This window comes from Chiloscyllium punctatum, chromosome 49 (assembly GCF_047496795.1).
Source record: "Chiloscyllium punctatum isolate Juve2018m chromosome 49, sChiPun1.3, whole genome shotgun sequence".
Classification (NCBI taxonomy): Eukaryota; Metazoa; Chordata; class Chondrichthyes; order Orectolobiformes; family Hemiscylliidae; genus Chiloscyllium; species Chiloscyllium punctatum.
This window is the reverse complement of record NC_092787.1, coordinates 31,344,494-31,369,103: the sequence shown is the minus strand read 5'-3', so window position 1 is coordinate 31,369,103 and position 24,610 is coordinate 31,344,494. Positions and strand designations below refer to the sequence as shown.

The following is a 24,610-nucleotide window of genomic DNA, read 5'->3' as shown; positions in this document are numbered from 1 at the left end:
CATACGTGTAACCCTGAGCTGTGCGCTCTAACAGCAAGATTCCCTCTCAACATTGACTCACCCTGTTTTGCAAACTCAACAACTTTTTCCTCAGCTCATTCTCCAGAGAGTTAAGTTAAAAACTGGGCTGGCAATTTTTGGTTTTGTTGCTTTTTCCTCCCGTTATCCCATGACGACTCGTCCTTTTTCCAAACAAAAAGTAGTTCAATCTCTTTCAGCTGACAAGAAAATTTAATGTAACTTTTTTTTGATGGGGGACAGTGAATTTTCGTGAATTAGCACACATGAAAATAAACAGGAGGAAAACCCAATGAGAGGGAACATTATCCCCCTTAAAAGAAAATTGATGAGAGGACGGAAGCTGAAGTCAGTGACAAAATTTTCCCCCTCTGTCATATTCGCCCTGTGTTTTGTGACCCCATCTATCTATCTCTCTCTCTCTCTCTCTCTCACTCTCTAAGGGCTTGATGGTCACTGGGGACGGAAGGACAACACTTGGTTAGTCTGGACGGCAGGACAACAACAAACAGGAAGATGCCCAGCTGCTGCCAAGGACTGGGTTAAACCTGAGAAAATGTCTGCACAACATTTCACAGACTTCAGTCAAACATGAGCCAAAAAGTGATCTTATTTGTAAAATATCATGAATTATTAAGCAATATCCAGTGTTTGTGAATATTTTATTGATTGAATGAAATAAAAACTCTCTGATCGTGTTTTTGGGATCCTTCAGGGGGACAGAGAGCAGCCCCAAGTCGTGGCCCACATTGGCATCAACGACATAGGTCAGAAGAGAGATGGAGATTGAGGCAGAAAGTCAGGGAGCTAGGATGGAATCTGACACTGGCAAACGAGAACCTGGTTTGAAGTGTGTGTACTTCAACGTGAGGAGCATCCGAAATAAAGTGGGTGAACTGGCAGTGTGGGTTGGTACCTGGGACTTCGATGTTGTGACCATTACAGAGACATGGATAGAGCAGGGACAGGAATGGTTGTTGCAGGTTCCAGGATTCAGGTGTTTCAGTAAGAACAGAGAAGACGGTAAAAGAGGGGGAGGTGTGGCATTGTTGGTAAAGGATAATATTACAGTTGTAGAAAGAATGTTTGGGGACTCGTTAACTGAGGTAGTATGGGCTGAGGTTAGAAACAGGAAAGGAGAAGTCACCATGCTGGGAGTTTTCTATCGGCCTCCAAATAGTCCCAGAGATGTCGAGGAAAGGATAGCAAAGATGATTCTCGATAGGAGTGAGAGAGACAGGGTAGTTGTCATGGGGGACTTCAACTTTCCAAATATTGACTGGGATCACTACAGTACGAGTGCTATAGATGGGTCAGATTTGTCCAGTGTGTGCAGGAGTATGACACAGTATGTAGACAGGCCAACAAGGGGCGAAGCCACTTTAGATTTGGTACTGGGTAATGAGCCCGGCCTAGTGTTAGAGTTGGAAGTAGGTGAGCACTTTGTTGATAGCGATCACAATTCTGTCAAATTTACTTTAGTGATGGAAAGGGATAGGTGTACTCCACCGAGCAAGGGTTACAGCTGGGGGAAGGGAAATTACGATGCAATTAGGAAAGGTTTAGGAAGCGTAGAATGGGGAAGGAAACTGCAGGGGATGAGCGTATTAACAATGTGGAGCTTATTCAAGGAAAAGCTCCTGTTTGTCCGAGATAAGTATGTACCTGTCAGGCAGGGAGGAAGATATAGAACGTGTGAGCCATGATTTACTAAGGAAGTGGAATCCCTGGTCAAGAAGAAGAAGAAGGCTTATGTTACGACAAAATGTGAAAACTCAGGGCGCTTGAGGGTTACAAGGAATTCAGGAAAGATCTAAAAAGAGAGCTAAGAAGAGCCAGGAGGAGACATGAGAAGTTATTGGCGGATGGAATCAGGGTTAACCCTAAGGCTATCCATAGGTATGTCAGGAATAAAAGAATGACGAGAGTTAAATTAGGGCCAATCAATGATAATAGAGGGAAGTTGTGTGTGGAGTCAGAGGAGATAGGAGAAGCACTAAATAAATATATTTCGACAGTGTTCACTATAGAAAATGAAAATGTTGGCGAGGAAGATAGAGATATTTGCATCTAAAGGAGAAGAGATTGAGGTTCACAAGGAAGAGGTATCAGAAATACTGCAGAGTGTGAAAATAGACAAGTCCCCTGGACCAGATGGGATCTATTCTAGGATCCTTTGGGAAGCAAGGGAAGAGATTACCGAGCTTTTGGCATTGATCTTCAAATCATCATTGTCGACAGGAATAGTGCATGAGGACTGGAGGATAGCAAATGTGGTTCCCTTGTTCAAAAAGGGTAGTAGAGACAACCCTGGTAATTACAGACCAGTGAGTCTCACTTCAGTTGTTGGTAAAGTGTTGGAAAAGGTTATAAGAGATAGGATTTATAACCATCTAGAAAAGAATAATCTTATCAGGGACAGTCAGCATGGTTTTGTGAAGGGTAGGTCGTGCCTGATGAATCTTACTGAGTTTTTTGACAAAGTGACTAAACAAGAGTAAACCGGTTGATGTGGTGTATATGGATTTCAGCAAGGCATTCGATAAGGTTCCCCACAGTAGGCTATTATACAAAATGCGGAGGAATGGGATTGTGGGAGACGTAGCAGTAATTGACTTGCTGAAAGAAGACAGAGGGTTGTAGTTGATGGAACATGTTCATCTTGGTGTCCAGTTACTAGCGGCGTACCACAAGGGTCGGTGTTGGGTCCACTGCTGTTCGTCATTTTTATAAATGACCTGGATGAGGGCATAGAAGGGTGGGTTCGTAAATTTGCGGATGACACTGAGGTTGGTGGAGTTGTGGATAGTGACGAAGGATGTTGTGGGTTACAGCGAGATATAGATAAGCTGCAGAGCTGGGGCTGAGAGGTGGCATATGGAGTTTAATGCGGACAAGTGTGAGGTGATTCACTTTGGCCGGAGTAACCGGAATGCAAAGTATTGGGCCAATGGTAGGATTCTTGGGAGTGCAGATGAGCAGAGAGATCTCTGTGTCCATGTACACAGAACTTGAAAGTTGCCACCTAGAGTGACAGGGTTGTTAAGAAGGCATACAGTGTTTTGGCCTTTATTAATAGAGGGATTGAGTTCCAGAAGCAGGGGGTTACGCTGCAGCTGTACAAAACTTTAGTGACCACCTCATCTCACACCACACTGAACACCTCATCTCACACCACACTGACCACCTCACATCACACCACACTGACCACCTCATCTCACACCACACTGACCACCTCACATCACACCACACTGACCACCTCACCTCACACCACACTGACCACCTCATCGCTCACCACACTGACCATCTCACCTCTAACCGCACTGACCACCTCATCTGACACCACACTGACCACCTCATCGCTCACCACACTGACCACCTCACCTCACACCACACTGACCACCTCATCGCTCACCACACTGACCACCTCACCTCACACCACACTGACCACCTCATCGCTCACCACACTGACCAACTCATCTCACACCACACTGACCACCTCACATCACACCACACTGACCACCTCATCTCACATCGCACTGACCACCTCATCGCTCACCACACTGACCACCTCACCTCTCACCACACTGACCACCTCATCGCTCACCACACTGACCACCTCACCTCTCACCACACTGACCACCTCATCGCTCACCACACTGACCACCTCACCTCTCACCACACTGACCACCTCACCTCTCACCACACTGACCACCTCATCTCACACCGCACTGACCACCTCATCGCTCACCACACTGACCACCTCACCTCTCACCACACTGACCACCTCATCGCTCACCACACTGACCACCTCACCTCACACCACACTGACCACCTCACCTCACACCACACTGACCACCTCATCGCTCACCACACTGACCACTTCATCTCTCACCACACTGACCACCTCACCTCACACCACACTGACCACCTCACCTCACACCACACTGACCACCTCACCTCTCACCACACTGACCACCTCATCGCTCACCACACTGACCACCTCACCTCTCACCACACTGACCATCTCACCTCACACCACACTGACCACCTCACCTCACACCACACTGACCACCTCACCTCTCACGACACTGACCACCTCATCGCTCACCACACTGACCACCTCATCTCATACCACACTGACCACCTCACCTCACACCACACTGACCACCTCATCTCACACCACACTGACCACCTCACCTCTCACCAACTGACCACCTCACCTCACTCCACACTGACCACCTCATCTCACACCACACTGACCACCTCATCTTTAACTACGCTGACCACCTCACCTCACACCACACTGACCACCTCACCTCACACCACACTGACCACTTCATCTCTCACCAAACTGACCACCTCATCTCTCATCACACTGAACACCTCACCTCTCACCACACTGACAACCTCACGTCGCACCAAACTGACCACCTAATCGCTCACCACACTGACCACCTCACCTCACACCACACTGACCACCTCATCTTTAACTACGCTGACCACCTCACCTCACACCACACTGACCACTTCATCTCTCACCAAACTGACCACCTCACCTCTCACCACACTGACCACCTCACCTCTCACCAAACTGACCACCTCATCTCTCACCACACTGACCACCTCATCTCACACCACACTGACCACCTCACCTCTCACCACACTGACCACTTCATCTCACACCAAACGGACCACCTCATCTCACACCACACTGACCACCTCATCTCTCACCACACTGACCACCTCATCTCTCACCACACTGACCACCTCATCTCACACCACACTGACCACCTCATCTCACACCACACTGACCACCTCACCTCTCACCACACTGACCACTTCATCTCACACCAAACTGACCACCTCATCTCACACCACACTGACCACCTCATCTCACACCACACTGACCACCTCATCTCACACCGCACTGACCACCTCATCTCTCACCACACTGACCACCTCATCTCACACCACACTGACCACCTCACCTCACACCACACTGACCACCTCATCTCACACTGCACTGACCACCTCATCTCACACCGCACTGACCACCTCACCTATCACCACACTGACCACCTCAACTCTCACCACACTGACTACCTCAACTCTCACCACACTGACCACCTCACCTCACACCACACTGACCACCTCACCTCTCACCACACTGACAACCTCACGTCGCACCAAACTGACCACCTAATCGCTCACCACACTGACCACCTCACCTCACACCACACTGACCACCTCACCTCTAACCGAACTGACCACCTCATCTCTCACCAAACTGACCACCTCATCTCTCACCACACTGACCACCTCACCTCTCACCAAACTGACCACCTCATCTCTCACCACACTGACCACCTCATCTCACACCACACTGACCACCTCATCTCACACCACACTGACCACTTCATCTCACACCAAACTGACCACCTCATCTCACACCGCACTGACCACCTCATCTCACACCGCACTGACCACCTCATCTCTCACCACACTGACCACTTCATCTCACACCACACTGACCACCTCACCTCACACCACACTGACCACCTCGTCTCTCACCACACTGACCACTTCATCTCACACCAAACTGACCACCTCATCTCTCACCACACTGACCACCTCACCTCTCACCACACTGACCACCTCACCTCGCGCCACACTGACCACTTCATCTCACACTGCACTGACCACCTCAACTCTCACCACACTGACCACCTCACCTCTCACCACACTGACCACTTCATCTCACACCACACTGACCACCTCAACTCTCACCGCACTGACCACCTCATCGCTCACCACACTGACCACCTCACCTCACGCCACACTGACCACCTCAACTCTCACCGCACTGACCATCTCACCTCACGCCACACTGACCACTTCATCTCACACCGCACTGACCACCTCAACTCTCACCACACTGACCACCTCATCTCACACCACACTGACCACCTCATCTCTCACCACACTGACCACCTCAACTCTCACCACACTGACCACATCAACTCTCACCGCACTGACCACCTCATCGCTCACCACACTGACCACCTCACCTCGCGCCACACTGACCACCTCAACTCTCACCGCACTGACCACCTCACCTCGCGCCACACTGACCACCTCATCTCACACCGCACTGACCACCTCACCTCTCACCACACTGACCACCTCAACTCTCACCACACTGACCACCTCACCTCTCACCACACTGACCACCTCATCTCACACCACACTGACCACCTCATCTCACACCACACTGACCACCTCATCTCACGCCACACTGACCATCTCATCTCTCACCAAACTGACCACCTCACCTCTCACCACACTGACCACTTCATCTCACACCGCACTGACCGCCTCAACTCTCACCACACTGACCACCTCACCTCTCACCACACTGACCACCTCATCTCACACCACACTGACCACCTCATCTCACACCACACTGACCGCCTCAACTCTCACCACACTGACCACTTCATCTCACACCACACTGACCACCCCATCTCTCACCACACTGACCACCTCACCTCTCACCACACTGACCACCTGAACTCTCACCACACTGACCACCTCACCTCGCGCCACACTGACCACTTCATCTCACACCGCACTGACCACCTCAACTCTCACCGCACTGACCACCTCAACTCTCACCACACTGACCACCTCATCTCTCACCACACTGACCACCTCAACTCTCACCACACTGACCACCTCATCGCTCACCACACTGACCACCTCACCTCTCGCCACACTGACCACCTTAACTCTCACCGCACTGACCACCTCATCGCTCACCACACTGACCACCTCACCTCTCACCACACTGACCACCTCAACTCTCACCACACTGACCACCCCATCTCACACCACACTGACCACTTCATCTCACACCGCACTGACCGCCTCACCTCGTGCCACACTGACCACCTCACCTCTCACCACACTGACCACTTCATCTCACACCGCACTGACCGCCTCAACTGTCACCACACTGACCACCTCAACTCTCACCGCACTGACCACCTCATCGCTCACCACACTGACCACCTCATCTCTCACCAAACTGACCACCTCACGTCTCCCCACACTGACCACTTCATCTCACACCGCACTGACCACCTCATCGTCCACCACACTGACCACCTCACCTTGCGCCACACTGACCACCTCAACTGTCACCGCACTGACCACCTCACCTCGCGCCACACTGACCACTTCATCTCACACTGCACTGACCACCTCAACTCTCACCGCACTGACCACCTCACCTCGCGCCACACTGACCACTTCATCTCACACCGCACTGACCACCTCAACTCTCACCACACTGACCACCTCAACTCTCACCGCACTGACCACCTCATCGCTCACCACACTGACCACCTCACCTCGCGCCACACTGACCACCTCAACTCTCACCGCACTGACCATCTCACCTCGCGCCACACTGACCACTTCATCTCACACCGCACTGACCACCTCAACTCTCACCACACTGACCACCTCATCTCACACCACACTGACCACCTCATCTCACACCACACTGACCACCTCACCTCTCACCACACTGACCACCTCAACTCTCACCACACTGACCACATCAACTCTCACCGCACTGACCACCTCATCGCTCACCACACTGACCACCTCACCTCGCGCCACACTGACCACCTCAACTCTCACCGCACTGACCACCTCACCTCGCGCCACACTGACCACCTCATCTCACATCGCACTGACCACCTCACCTCTCACCACACTGACCACCTCATCTCTCACCACACTGACCACCTCACCTCTCACCACACTGACCACCTCAACTCTCACCACACTGACCACCTCACCTCTCACCACACTGACCACCTCATCTCATACCACACTGACCACCTCATCTCACGCCACACTGACCATCTCATCACTCACCAAACTGACCACCTCACCTCTCACCACACTGACCACTTCATCTCACACCGCACTGACCGCCTCAACTCTCACCACACTGACCACCTCACCTCTCACCACACTGACCACCTCATTTCACACCACACTGACCACTTCATCTCACACCACACTGACCACCTCATCTCACACCACACTGACCGCCTCAACTCTCACCACACTGACCACCTAATCTCACACCACACTGACCACCCCATCTCTCACCACACTGACCACCTCACCTCTCACCACACTGACCACCTGAACTCTCAACACACTGACCACCTCACCTCGCGCCACACTGACCACTTCATCTCACAACGCACTGACCACCTCAACTCTCACCGCACTGACCACCTCAACTCTCACCACACTGACCACCTCAACTCTCACCACACTGACCACCTCAACTCTCACCGCACTGACCACCTCATCGCTCACCACACTGACCACCTCACCTCTCACCACACTGACCACCTCAACTCTCACCGCACTGACCACCTCATCGCTCACCACACTGACCACCTCACCTCTCACCACACTGACCACCTCAACTCTCACCACACTGACCACCTCATCTCACACCACACTGACCACTTCATCTCACACCGCACTGACCGCCTCACCTCGTGCCACACTGACCACCTCACCTCTCACCACACTGACCACTTCATCTCACACCGCACTGTCCGCCTCAACTGTCACCACACTGACCACCTCAACTCTCACCGCACTGACCACCTCATCGCTCACCACACTGACCACCTCACCTCTCACCACACTGACCACCTCATCTCACGCCACACTGAACACCTCATCTCTCACCAAACTGACCACCTCACCTCTCACCACACTGACCACTTCATCTCACACCGCACTGACCACCTCATTGTCCACCACACTGACCACCTCACCTCGCGCCACACTGACCACCTCAACTCTCACCGCACTGACCACCTCACCTCGCACCACACTGACCACTTCATCTCACACCGCACTGACCACCTCAACTCTCACCACACTGACCACCTCATCTCACACCACACTGACCACCTCATCTCTCTCCACGCTGACCACCTCATCTCACACCACACTGACCGCCTCAACTCTCACCACACTGACCACCTCATCTCTCACCACACTGACCACCTCACCTCTCACCACACTGACCACCTGAACTCTCACCACACTGACCACCTCACCTCGCGCCACACTGACCACTTCATCTCACACCGCACTGACCACCTCAACTCTCACCGCACTGACCACCTCAACTCTCACCGCACTGACCACCTCAACTCTCACCACACTGACCACCTCAACTCTCACCGCACTGACCACCTCATCGCTCACCACACTGACCACCTCACCTCGCGCCACACTGACCACATCATCTCACACCGCACTGACCACCTCAACTCTCACCGCACTGACCACCTCAACTCTCACCACACTGACCACCTCAACTCTCACCACACTGACCACCTCAACTCTCACCGCACTGACCACCTCATCGCTCACCACACTGACCACCTCAACTCTCACCGCACTGACCACCTCATCGCTCACCACACTGACCACCTCACCTCTCACCACACTGACCACCTCAACTCTCACCACACTGACCACCTCATCTCACACCACACTGACCGCTTCATCTCACACCGCACTGACCGCCTCACCTCGTGCCACACTGACCACCTCACCTCTCACCACACTGACCACTTCATCTCACACCGCACTGACCGCCTCAACTGTCACCACACTGACCACCTCCACTCACACCGCACTGACCACCTCATCGCTCACCACACTGACCACCTCAACTCTCACCACACTGACCACCTCATCTCACACCACACTGACCACCTCATCTCTCTCCACGCTGACCACCTCAACTCTCACCACACTGACCACCTCAACTCTCACCGCACTGACCACCTCATCGCTCACCACACTGACCACCTCACCTCGCGCCACACTGACCACCTCAACTCTCACCGCACTGACCACCTCACCTCGCGCCACACTGACCACTTCATCTCACACTGCACTGACCACCTCACCTCTCACCGCACTGACCACCTCACCTCTCACCACACTGACCACCTCATCTCACACCACACTGACCACTTCATCTCACACCACACTGACCACCTCATCTCTCACCAAACTGACCACCTCACCTCTCACCACACTGACCACCTCACCTCTCACCACACTGACCACTTCACCTCACACCGCACTGACCGCCTCAACTCTCACCACACTGACCACCTCACCTCTCACTACACTGACCACCTCATCTCACACCACACTGACCGCCTCAACTCTCACCACACTGACCACCTCATCTCTCACCACACTGGTCACCTCATCTCACACCACACTGACCACCTCACCTCTCACCACACGGACCACCTCACCTCGCGCCTCACTGACCACCTCATCTCACACCACACTGACCACCTCACCTCTCACCACACTGACCGCCTCAACTCTCACCACACTGACCACCTCAACTCTCACCGCACTGACCACCTCATCGTTCACCACACTGACCACCTCACCTCGCGCCACACTGACCACCTCCACTCTCACCGCACTGACCACCTCACCTCGCACCACACTGACCACCTCAACTCTCACCGCACTGACCACCTCACCTCTCACCGCACTGACCACTTCATCTCACACCGCACTGACCGCCTCAACTCTCACCACACTGACCACCTCACCTCTCACCACACTGACCACCTCATCTCACACCACACTGACCACCTCATCTCACACCACACTGACCGCCTCACCTCTCACCACACTGACCACCTCACGTCGCACCACACTGACCACCTCATCTCACACCACACTGACCACCTCATCTCATACCACACTGACCACCTCACCTCACACCACACTGACCACTTCATCTCACACCACACTGACCACCTCATCTCACACCACACTGACCACCTCATCTCACACTGCACTGACCACCTCATCCCTCACCACACTGACCAGCTCACCTCTCACAACACTGACCACCTCATCCCTCACCACACTGACCACCTCACCTCACACCACACTGACCACCTCAATGCTCACCACACTGACCACCTCACCTCGCGCCACATTGACCACTTCATCTCACACCACACTGACCACCTCATCTCACACCACTCTGACCACCTCAATGCTCACCACACTGACAACGTCACCTCGCGCCACACTGACCACTTCATCTCACACCACACTGACCACCTCATCTCACACCACACTGACCACCTCATCTCACACCGCACTGACCACTTCATCTCACACCACACTGACCACCTCATCTCACACCACACTGACCACCTCACCTCTCACCACACTGACCACCTCATCTCACACCACACTGACCACCTCACCTCACACCACACTGACCACCTCATCTCTCACCACACTGGTCACCTCATCTCACACCACACTGACCACCTCACCTCTCACCACACTGACCACCTCACCTCGCGCCACACTGACCACCTCATCTCACGCCACACTGACCACCTCACCTCTCACCACACTGACCACCTCATCTCACACCACACTGACCACCTCATCTCACACCACACTGACCACCTCATCTCACACCGCACTGACCACTTCATCTCACACCACACTGACCACCACACCTCACACCACACTGACCACCTCATCTCACACTGCACTGACCACCTCATCTCACACCGCACTGACCACCTCACCTATCACCAAACTGACCACCTCATCTCACACCACACTGACCACCTCACCTCACACCACACTGACCACCTCATCTCACACCACACTGACCACCTCACCTCACACCACACTGACCACCTCATCTCACACCACACTGACCACTTCATCTCTCACCACACTGACCACCTCAACTCTCACCACACTGACCACCTCAACTCTCACCACACTGACCACCTCACCTCACGCCACACTGACCACCTCGTCTCTCACCACACTGACCACTTCATCTCACACCACACTGACCACCTCACCTCACGCCACACTGACCACCTCAACTCTCACCACACTGACCACCTCACCTCACGCCACACAGACCGCCTCAACTCTCACCACACTGACCACCTCACCTCACGCCACACTGACCACCTCATCTCACACCACACTGACCACCTCACCTCTCACCAAACTGACCACCTCATCTCACACCACACTGACCACCTCATCTCACACCACACTGACCACCTCACCTCTCACCAAACTGACCACCTCATCTCACACCACACTGACCACCTCATCTCACACCACACTGACCACCTCATCTCTCACCACACTGACCACCTCACCTCTCACCACACTGACCACTTCATCTCACACCACACTGACCACCTCATCTCACACCACACTGACCACCTCATCTCACACCACACTGACCACCTCACCTCATACCACACTGACCACCTGATCGCTCACCACACTGACCACCTCACCTCACACCACACTGACCACTTCATCTCACACTGCACTGACCACCTCAACTCTCACCGCACTGACCACCTCACCTCTCACCACACTGACCACTTCATCTCACACCACACTGACCGCCTCAACTCTCACCACACTGACCACCTCAACTCTCACCACACTGACCACCTCACCTCGCGCCACACTGACCACCTCAACTCTCACCGCACTGACCACCTCACCTCGCGCCACACTGACCACTTCATCTCACACCGCACTGACCACCTCAACTCTCACCGCAGTGACCACCTCAACTCTCACCACACTGACCACTTCATCTCTCACCACACTGACCACCTCACCTCGCGCCACACTGACCACTTCATCTCACACCGCACTGACCGCCTCAACTCTCACCACACTGACCACCTCAACTCTCACCGCACTGACCACCTCACCTCGCGCCACACTGACCACCTCACCTCGCGCCACACTGACCACTTCATCTCACACCGCACTGACCGCCTCAACTCTCACCACACTGACCACCTCACCTCTCACCACACTGACCACCTCAACTCTCACCGCACTGACCACCTCACCTCGCGCCACACTGACCACTTCATCTCACACTGCACTGACCACCTCAACTCTCACCGCACTGACCACCTCACCTCTCACCACACTGACCACTTCATCTCACACCACACTGACCACCTCAACTCTCACCACACTGACCACCTCACCTCACACCACACTGACCACCTCATCGCTCACCACACTGACCACCTCACCTCGCGCCACACTGACCACCTCAACCCTCACCGCACTGACCACCTCACCTCGCGCCACACTGACCATTTCATCTCACACCGCACTGACCACCTCAACTCTCACCGCACTGACCACCTCATCGCTCACCACACTGACCTCACCTCGCGCCACACTGACCACCTCAACCCTCACCGCACTGACCACCTCACCTCGCGCCACACTGACCACTTCATCTCACACCGCACTGACCACCTCAACTCTCACCACACTGACCACCTCAACTCTCACCGCACTGACCACCTCATCGCTCACCACACTGACCACCTCACCTCGCACCACACTGACCACCTCATCTCACGCCACACTGACCACCTCATCTCTCACCAAACTGACCACCTCACCTCTCACCACACTGACCACTTCATCTCACACCGCACTGACCACCTCATCGTCCACCACACTGACCACCTCACCTCGCGCCACACTGACCACCTCAACTCTCACCGCACTGACCACCTCACCTCGCGCCACACTGACCACTTCATCTCACACCGCACTGACCACCTCAACTCTCACCACACTGACCACCTCATCTCACACCACACTGACCACGTCATCTCTCTCCACGCTGACCACCTCAACTCTCACCACACTGACCACCTCAACTCTCACCGCACTGAATACCTCATCGCTCACCACACTGACCACTTCATCTCACACCGCACTGACCGCCTCACCTCGTGCCACACTGACCACCTCACCTCTCACCACACTGACCACTTCATCTCACACCGCACTGACCGCCTCAACTGTCACCACACTGACCACCTCAACTCTCACCGCACTGACCACCTCATCGCTCACCACACTGACCACCTCACCTCTCACCACACTGACCACCTCATCTCACGCCACACTAACCACCTCATCTCTCACCAAACTGACCACCTCACCTCTCACCACACTGACCACTTCATCTCACACCGCACTGACCACCTCATCGTCCACCACACTGACCACCTCACCTCGCGCCACACTGACCACCTCAACTCTCACCGCACTGACCACCTCAACTCTCACCACACTGACCACCTCATCTCACACCACACTGACCACCTCATCTCTCTCCACGCTGACCACCTCAACTCTCACCACACTGACCACCTCAACTCTCACCGCACTGACCACCTCATCGCTCACCACACTGACCACCTCACCTCGCGCCACACTGACCACCTCAACTCTCACCGCACTGACCACCTCAACTCTCACCACACTGACCACCTCACCTCTCACCACACTGACCACTTCATCTCTCACCACACTGACCACCTCATCTCACACCGCACTGACCACCTCACCTCTCACCACACTGACCACCTCATCTCTCACCACACTGACCACCTCACCTCTCACCACACTGACCACCTCAACTCTCACCACACTGACCACCTCATCTCACACCACACTGACCACTTCATCTCACACCACACTGACCACCTCATCTCTCACCAAACTGACCACCTCACCTCTCACCACACTGACCACTTCATCTCACACCGCACTGACCGCCTCAACTCTCACCACACTGACCACCTCACCTCTCACCACACTGACCAACTCATCTCACACCACACTGCCCGCCTCAACTCTCACCACACTGACCACCTCACCTCACACCACACTGACCACCTCACCTCACACCACACTGACCACCTCATCTCACACCACACTGACCACCTCACCTCGCGCCACAATGACCACCTCATCTCACACCACACTGACCACCTCACCTCTCACCACACTGACCGCCTCAAGTCTCACCACACTGACCACCTCACCTCTCACCACACTGTCCGCCTCATCTCTCACCACACTGGTCACCTCATCTCACGCCACACTGACCACCTCACCTCTCACCACACTGACCACCTCACCTCGCGCCACACTGACCACCTCATCTCACACCACACTGACCACCTCACCTCTCACCACACTGACCGCCTTAACTCTCACCACACTGACCACCTCAACTCTCACCGCACTGACCACCTCATCGTTCACCACACTGACCACCTCACCTCGCGCCACACTGACCACCTCAACTCTCACCGCACTGACCACCTCACCTCGCACCACACTGACCACCTCAACTCTCACCGCACTGACCACCTCACCTCTCACCACACTGACCACTTCATCTCACACCGCACTGACCGCCTCAACTCTCACCAGACTGACCACCTCACCTCTCACCACACTGACCACCTCATCTCACACCACACTGACCACCTCATCTCACACAACACTGACCGCCTCACCTCTCACCACACTGACCGCCTCACCTCTCAACACACTGACCGCCTCACCTCTCACCACACTGACCACCTCACCTCTCACCACACTGACCACCTCATCTCACACCACACTGACCACCTCATCTCATACCACACTGACCACCTCATCTCGTACCACACTGACCACCTCACCTCACACCACACTGACCACCTCATCTCACACCACACTGACCACCTCATCTATCACCGCACTGACCACCTCACCTCACACCACACTGACCACCTCACCTCGCACCACACTGACCACCTCACCTCACACCACACTGACCACCTCAACTCTCACCGCACTGACCACCTCACCTCGCGCCACACTGACCACTTCATCTCACACCGCACTGACCACCTCACCTCTCACCACACTGACCACCTCACCTCGCGCCACACTGACCACTTCATCTCACACTGCACTGACCACCTCAACTCTCACCGCACTGACCACCTCAACTCTCACCGCACTGACCACCTCACCTCTCACCACACTGACCACCTCATCTCTCACCAAACTGACCACCTCACCTCTCACCACACTGACCACTTCATCTCACACCGCACTGACCGCCTCAACTCTCACCACACTGACCACCTCACCTCTCACCACACTGACCACTTCATCTCACACCACACTGACCAACTCACCTATCACCGCACTGACCACCTCACCTCTCACCACACTGACCACTTCATCTCACACCACACTGACCGCCTCAACTCTCACCACACTGACCACCTCAACTCTCACCGCACTGACCACCTCATCGCTCACCACACTGACCACCTCACCTCGCGCCACACTGACCACCTCAACTCTCACCGCACTGACCACCTCACCTCGCGCCACACTGACCACTTCATCTCACACCGCACTGACCACCTCAACTCTCACCACACTGACCACTTCAACTCTCACCGCACTGACCACCTCATCGCTCACCACACTGACCACCTCACCTCGCGCCACACTGACCACCTCAACTCTCACCGCACTGACCATCTCACCTCGCGCAACACTGACCACTTCATCTCACACCGCACTGACCACCTCAACTCTCACCACACTGACCACCTCATCTCACACCACACTGACCACCTCATCTCTCACCACACTGACCACCTCACCTCGCGCCACACTGACCACCTCACCTCGCGCCACACTGACCACCTCAACTCTCACCACACTGACCACATCAACTCTCACCGCACTGACCACCTCATCGCTCACCACACTGACCACCTCACCTCGCGCCACACTGACCACCTCACCTCTCACCGCACTGACCACCTCATCTCTCACCACACTGACCACCTCACCTCTCACCACACTGACCACCTCAACTCTCACCACACTGACCACCTCACCTCTCACCACACTGACCACCTCATCTCACACCACACTGACCACCTCATCTCACACCACACTGACCACCTCATCTCACGCCACACTGACCATCTCATCTCTCACCAAACTGACCACCTCACCTCTCACCACACTGACCACTTCATCTCACACCGCACTGACCGCCTCAACTCTCACCACACTGACCACCTCATCTCACACCACACTGACCACCTCATCTCACACCACACTGACCGCCTCAACTCTCACCACACTGACCACCTCATCTCACACCACACTGACCACCCCATCTCTCACCACACTGACCACCTCACCTCTCACCACACTGACCACCTCACCTCTCACCACACTGACCACCTCACCTCGCGCCACACTGACCACTTCATCTCACACCGCACTGACCACCTCAACTCTCACCGCACTGACCACCTCAACTCTCACCACACTGACCACCTCATCTCTCACCACACTGACCACCTCATCTCTCACCACACTGACCACCTCAACTGTCACCACACTGACCACCTCATCGCTCACCACACTGACCACCTCACCTCTCACCACACTGACCACCTCACCTCTCACCACACTGACCACTTCATCTCACACCGCACTGACCGCCTCAACTCTCACCACACTGACCACCTCATCGCTCACCACACTGACCACCTCACCTCTCACCACACTGACCACCTCAACTCTCACCACACTGACCACCTCATCTCACACCACACTGACCACTTCATCTCACACCGCACTGACCGCCTCAACTCTCACCGCACTGACCACCTCACCTCACACCACACTGACCACCTCACCTCGTGCCACACTGACCACCTCAACTCTCACCACACTGACCACTTCATCTCACACCGCACTGACCGCCTCAACTGTCACCACACTGACCACCTCAACTCTCACCGCACTGACCACCTCATCGCTCACCACACTGACCACCTCACCTCTCACCACACTGACCACTTCATCTCACACCGCACTAACCACCTCATCGTCCACCACACTGACCACCTCACCTCGCGCCACACTGACCACCTCAACTCTCACCGCACTGACCACCTCACCTCGCGCCACACTGACCACTTCATCTCACACCGCACTGACCACCTCAACTCTCACCGCACTGACCACCTCAACTCTCACCGCACTGACCACCTCAACTCTCACCACACTGACCACCTCATCTCACACCACACTGACCACCTCATCTCCCTCCACGCTGACCCCACAACTCTCACCACACTGACCACCTCAACTCTCACCGCACTGACCACCTCATCGCTCACCACACTGACCACCTCACCTCGCGCCACACTGACCACCTCAACTCTCACCACACTGACCACCTCATCTCACACCACACTGACCACTTCATCTCACACCGCACTGACCACCTCAACTCTCACCGCACTGACCACCTCATCGCTCACCACACTGACCACCTCACCTCTCACCACACTGACCACCTCATCTCACGCCACACTGACCACCTCATCTCTCACCAAACTGACCACCTCACCTCTCACCACACTGACCACTTCATCTCACACCGCACTGACCACCTCATCGTCCACCACACTGACCACCTCACCTTGCGCCACACTGACCACCTCAACTGTCACCGCACTGACCACCTCACCTCGCGCCACACTGACCACTTCATCTCACACTGCACTGACCACCTCAACTCTCACCGCACTGACCACCTCACCTCGCGCCACACTGACCACTTCATCTCACACCGCACTGACCACCTCAACTCTCACCACACTGACCACCTCAACTCTCACCGCACTGACCACCTCATCGCTCACCACACTGACCACCTCACCTCGCGCCACACTGACCACCTCAACTCTCACCGCACTGACCATCTCACCTCGCGCCACACTGACCACTTCATCTCACACCGCACTGACCACCTCAACTCTCACCACACTGACCACCTCATCTCACACCACACTGACCACCTCATCTCTCACCACACTGACCACCTCAACTCTCACCACACTGACCACATCAACTCTCACCGCACTGACCACCTCATCGCTCACCACACTGACCACCTCACCTCGCGCCACACTGACCACCTCAACTCTCACCGCACTGACCACCTCACCTCGCGCCACACTGACCACCTCATCTCACATCGCACTGACCACCTCACCTCTCACCACACTGACCACCTCATCTCTCACCACACTGACCACCTCACCTCTCACCACACTGACCACCTCACCTCTCACCACACTGACCACCTCAACTCTCACCACACTGACCACCTCACCTCTCACCACACTGACCACCTCATCTCACACCACACTGACCACCTCATCTCACGCCACACTGACCATCTCATCTCTCACCAAACTGACCACCTCACCTCTCACCACACTGACCACTTCATCTCACACCGCACTGACCGCCTCAACTCTCACCACACTGACCACCTCACCTCTCACCACACTGACCACCTCATTTCACACCACACTGACCACCTCATCTCACACCACACTGACCGCCTCAACTCTCACCACACTGACCACCTCATCTCACACCACACTGACCACCCCATCTCTCACCACACTGACCACCTCACCTCTCACCACACTGACCACCTGAACTCTCACCACACTGACCACCTCACCTCGCGCCACACTGACCACTTCATCTCACAACGCACTGACCACCTCAACTCTCACCGCACTGACCACCTCATCGCTCACCACAATGACCACATCACCTCTCACCACACTGACCACCTCAACTCTCACCGCACTGACCACCTCATCGCTCACCACACTGACCACCTCACCTCTCACCACACTGACCACCTCAACTCTCACCACACTGACCACCTCATCTCACACCACACTGACCACCTCATCTCACGCCACACTGACCATCTCATCTCTCACCAAACTGACCACCTCACCTCTCACCACACTGACCACTTCATCTCACACCGCACTGACCGCCTCAACTCTCACCACACTGACCACCTCACCTCTCACCACACTGACCACCTCATTTCACACCACACTGACCACCTCATCTCACACCACACTGACCGCCTCAACTCTCACCACACTGACCACCTCATCTCACACCACACTGACCACCCCATCTCTCACCACACTGACCACCTCACCTCTCACCACACTGACCACCTGAACTCTCACCACACTGACCACCTCACCTCGCGCCACACTGACCACTTCATCTCACAACGCACTGACCACCTCAACTCTCACCGCACTGACCACCTCAACTCTCACCACACTGACCACCTCAACTCTCACCGCACTGACCACCTCATCGCTCACCACAATGACCACATCACCTCTCACCACACTGACCACCTCAACTCTCACCGCACTGACCACCTCATCGCTCACCACACTGACCACCTCACCTCTCACCACACTGACCACCTCAACTCTCACCACACTGACCACCTCATCTCACACCACACTGACCACTTCATCTCACACCGCACTGACCGCCTCACCTCGTGCCACACTGACCACCTCACCTCTCACCACACTGACCACTTCATCTCACACCGCACTGACCGCCTCAACTGTCACCACACTGACCACCTCAACTCACACCACACTGACCACTTCATCTCACACCGCACTGACTGCCTCAACTCTCACCACACTGACCACCTCACCTCTCACCACACTGACCACCTCATTTCACACCACACTGACCACCTCATCTCACACCACACTGACCGCCTCAACTCTCACCACACTGACCACCTCATCTCACACCACACTGACCACCCCATCTCTCACCACACTGACCACCTCACCTCTCACCACACTGACCACCTGAACTCTCACCACACTGACCACCTCATCTCACACCACACTGACCACCTCATCTCTCACCACACTGACCACCTCAACTCTCACCACACTGACCACCTCAACTCTCACCGCACTGACCGCCTCAACTGTCACCACACTGACCACCTCACCTCGCGCCACACTGACCACTTCATCTCACAACGCACTGACCACCTCAACTCTCACCGCACTGACCACCTCAACTCTCACCACACTGACCACCTCAACTCTCACCGCACTGACCACCTCATCGCTCACCACACTGACCACATCACCTCTCACCGCACTGACCACCTCAACTCTCACCGCACTGACCACCTCATCGCTCACCACACTGACCACCTCACCTCTCACCACACTGACCACCTCAACTCTCACCACACTGACCACCTCATCTCACACCACACTGACCACTTCATCTCACACCGCACTGACCGCCTCACCTCGTGCCACACTGACCACCTCACCTCTCACCACACTGACCACTTCATCTCACACCGCACTGACCGCCTCAACTCTCACCGCACTGACCACCTCATCGCTCACCACACTGACCACCTCACCTCTCACCACACTGACCACCTCATCGCACGCCACACTGACCACCTCATCTCTCACCAAACTGACCACCTCACCTCTCACCACACTGACCACTTCATCTCACACCGCACTGACCACCTCATCGTCCACCACACTGACCACCTCACCTCGCGCCACACTGACCACCTCAACTCTCACCGCACTGACCACCTCACCTCGCGCCACACTGACCACTTCATCTCACACCGCACTGACCACCTCAACTCTCACCACACTGACCACCTCAACTCTCACCACACTGACCACCTCATCTCTCACCACACTGACCACCTCAACTCTCACCACACTGACCACCTCAACTCTCACCGCACTGACCACCTCATCGCTCACCACACTGACCACCTCAACTCTCACCGCACTGACCACCTCATCGCTCACCACACTGACCACCTCACCTCTCACCACACTGACCACCTCAACTCTCACCACACTGACCACCTCATCTCACACCACACTGACCACTTCATCTCACACCGCACTGACCACCTCACCTCGTGCCACACTGACCACCTCACCTCTCACCACACTGACCACTTCATCTCACACCGCACTGACCATCTCATCGTCCACCACACTGACCACCTCACCTCGCGCCACACTGACCACCTCAACTCTCACCGCACTGACCACCTCACCTCGCGCCACACTGACCACTTCATCTCACACCGCACTGACCACCTCAACTCTCACCACACTGACCACCTCATCTCACACCACACTGACCACCTCATCTCTCTCCACGCTGACCACCTCAACTCTCACCACACTGACCACCTCAACTCTCACCGCACTGACCACCTCATCGCTCACCACACTGACCACCTCACCTCGCGCCACACTGACCACCTCAACTCTCACCGCACTGACCACCTCACCTCGCGCCACACTGACCACTTCATCTCACACTGCACTGACCACCTCAACTCTCACCGCACTGACCACCTCAACTCTCACCACACTGACCACCTCACCTCTCACCACACTGACCACTTCATCTCTCACCGCACTGACCACCTCATCTCACACCGCACTGACCACCTCACCTCTCACCACACTGACCACCTCATCTCTCACCACACTGACCACCTCACCACCTCAACTCTCACCACACTGACCACCTCACCTCTCACCACACTGACCACCTCATCTCACACCACACTGACCACTTCATCTCACACCACACTGACCACCTCATCTCTCACCAAACTGACCACCTCACCTCTCACCACACTGACCACCTCACCTCTCACCACACTGACCACTTCACCTCACACCGCACTGACCGCCTCAACTCTCACCACACTGACCACCTCACCTCTCACTACACTGACCACCTCATCTCACACCACACTGACCGCCTCACCTCTCACCACACTGACCACCTCACCTCGCGCCACACTGACCACCTCATCTCACACCACACTGACCACCTCACCTCTCACCACACTGACCGCCTCAACTCTCACCACACTGACCACCTCAACTCTCACCGCACTGACCACCTCATCGTTCACCACACTGACCACCTCACCTCGCGCCACACTGACCACCTCAACTCTCACCGCACTGACCACCTCACCTCGCACCACACTGACCACCTCAACTCTCACCGCACTGACCACCTCACCTCTCACCACACTGACCACTTCATCTCACACCGCACTGACCGCCTCAACTCTCACCACACTGACCACCTCACCTCTCACCACACTGACCACCTCATCTCACACCACACTGACCACCTCATCTCACACCACACTGACCGCCTCACCTCTCACCACACTGACCGCCTCACGTCGCACAACACTGACCACCTCATCTCACACCACACTGACCACCTCATCTCATACCACACTGACCACCTCACCTCACACCACACTGACCACTTCATCTCACACCGCACTGACCACCTCATCTCACACCACACTGACCACCTCATCTCACACTGCACTGACCACCTCAACTCTCACCGCACTGACCACCTCACCTCGCGCCACACTGACCACTTCATCTCACACCGCACTGACCACCTCAACTCTCACCACACTGACCACCTCACCTCGCGCCACACTGACCACCTCAACTCTCACCGCACTGACCACCTCACCTCGCGCCACACTGACCACTTCATCTCACACCGCACTGACCGCCTCAACTCTCACCACACTGACCACCTCACCTCTCACCACACTGACCACCTCACCTCTCACCACACTGACCATCTCACCTCGCGCCACACTGACCACTTCATCTCACACCGCACTGACCGCCTCAACTCTCACCACACTGACCACCTCACCTCTCACCACACTGACCACCTCACCTCTCACCACACTGACCACCTCACCTCGCGCCACACTGACCACTTCATCTCACACTGCACTGACCACCTCAACTCTCACCGCACTGACCACCTCAACTCTCACCGCACTGACCACCTCACCTCTCACCACACTGACCACCTCATCTCTCACCACACTGACCACCTCACCTCTCACCACACTGACCACCTCACCTCGCGCCACACTGACCACTTCATCTCACACTGCACTGACCACCTCAACTCTCACCGCACTGACCACCTCAACTCTCACCACACTGACCACCTCATCTCTCACCACACTGACCACCTCAACTGTCACCACACTGACCACCTCATCGCTCACCACACTGACCACCTCACCTCTCACCACACTGACCACCTCACCTCCCACCACACTGACAACTTCATCTCACACCGCACTGACCGCCTCAACTCTCACCACCTTGACCACCTCATCGCTCTCCACACTGACCACCTCACCTCTCACCACACTGACCACCTCAACTCTCACCACACTGACCACCTCATCTCACACCACACTGACCACTTCATCTCACACCGCACTGACCACCTCATCTCTCACCACACTGACCACCTCACCTCTCACCACACTGACCACCTCACCTCGCGCCACACTGACCACTTCATCTCACACTGCACTGACCACCTCAACTCTCACCGCACTGACCACCTCACCTCTCACCACACTGACCACTTCATCTCACACCACACTGACCACCTCAACTCTCACCACACTGACCACCTCACCTCACACCACACTGACCACCTCATCTCACACCACACTGACCACCTCATCTCACACCACACTGACCACCTCATCTCACACCACACTGACCGCCTCACCTCTCACCACACT

The 24,610-nt window shown here is 55.3% G+C and overlaps 1 protein-coding gene across 4 annotated transcripts in view; it reads right to left on the bottom strand.

The window, feature by feature from the left end:
• The window catches only part of sardh (sarcosine dehydrogenase), a 115,378-nt gene that overhangs the window by 59,817 nt on the left and 30,951 nt on the right, over positions 1-24,610 (bottom strand). The window lies entirely within an intron of this gene.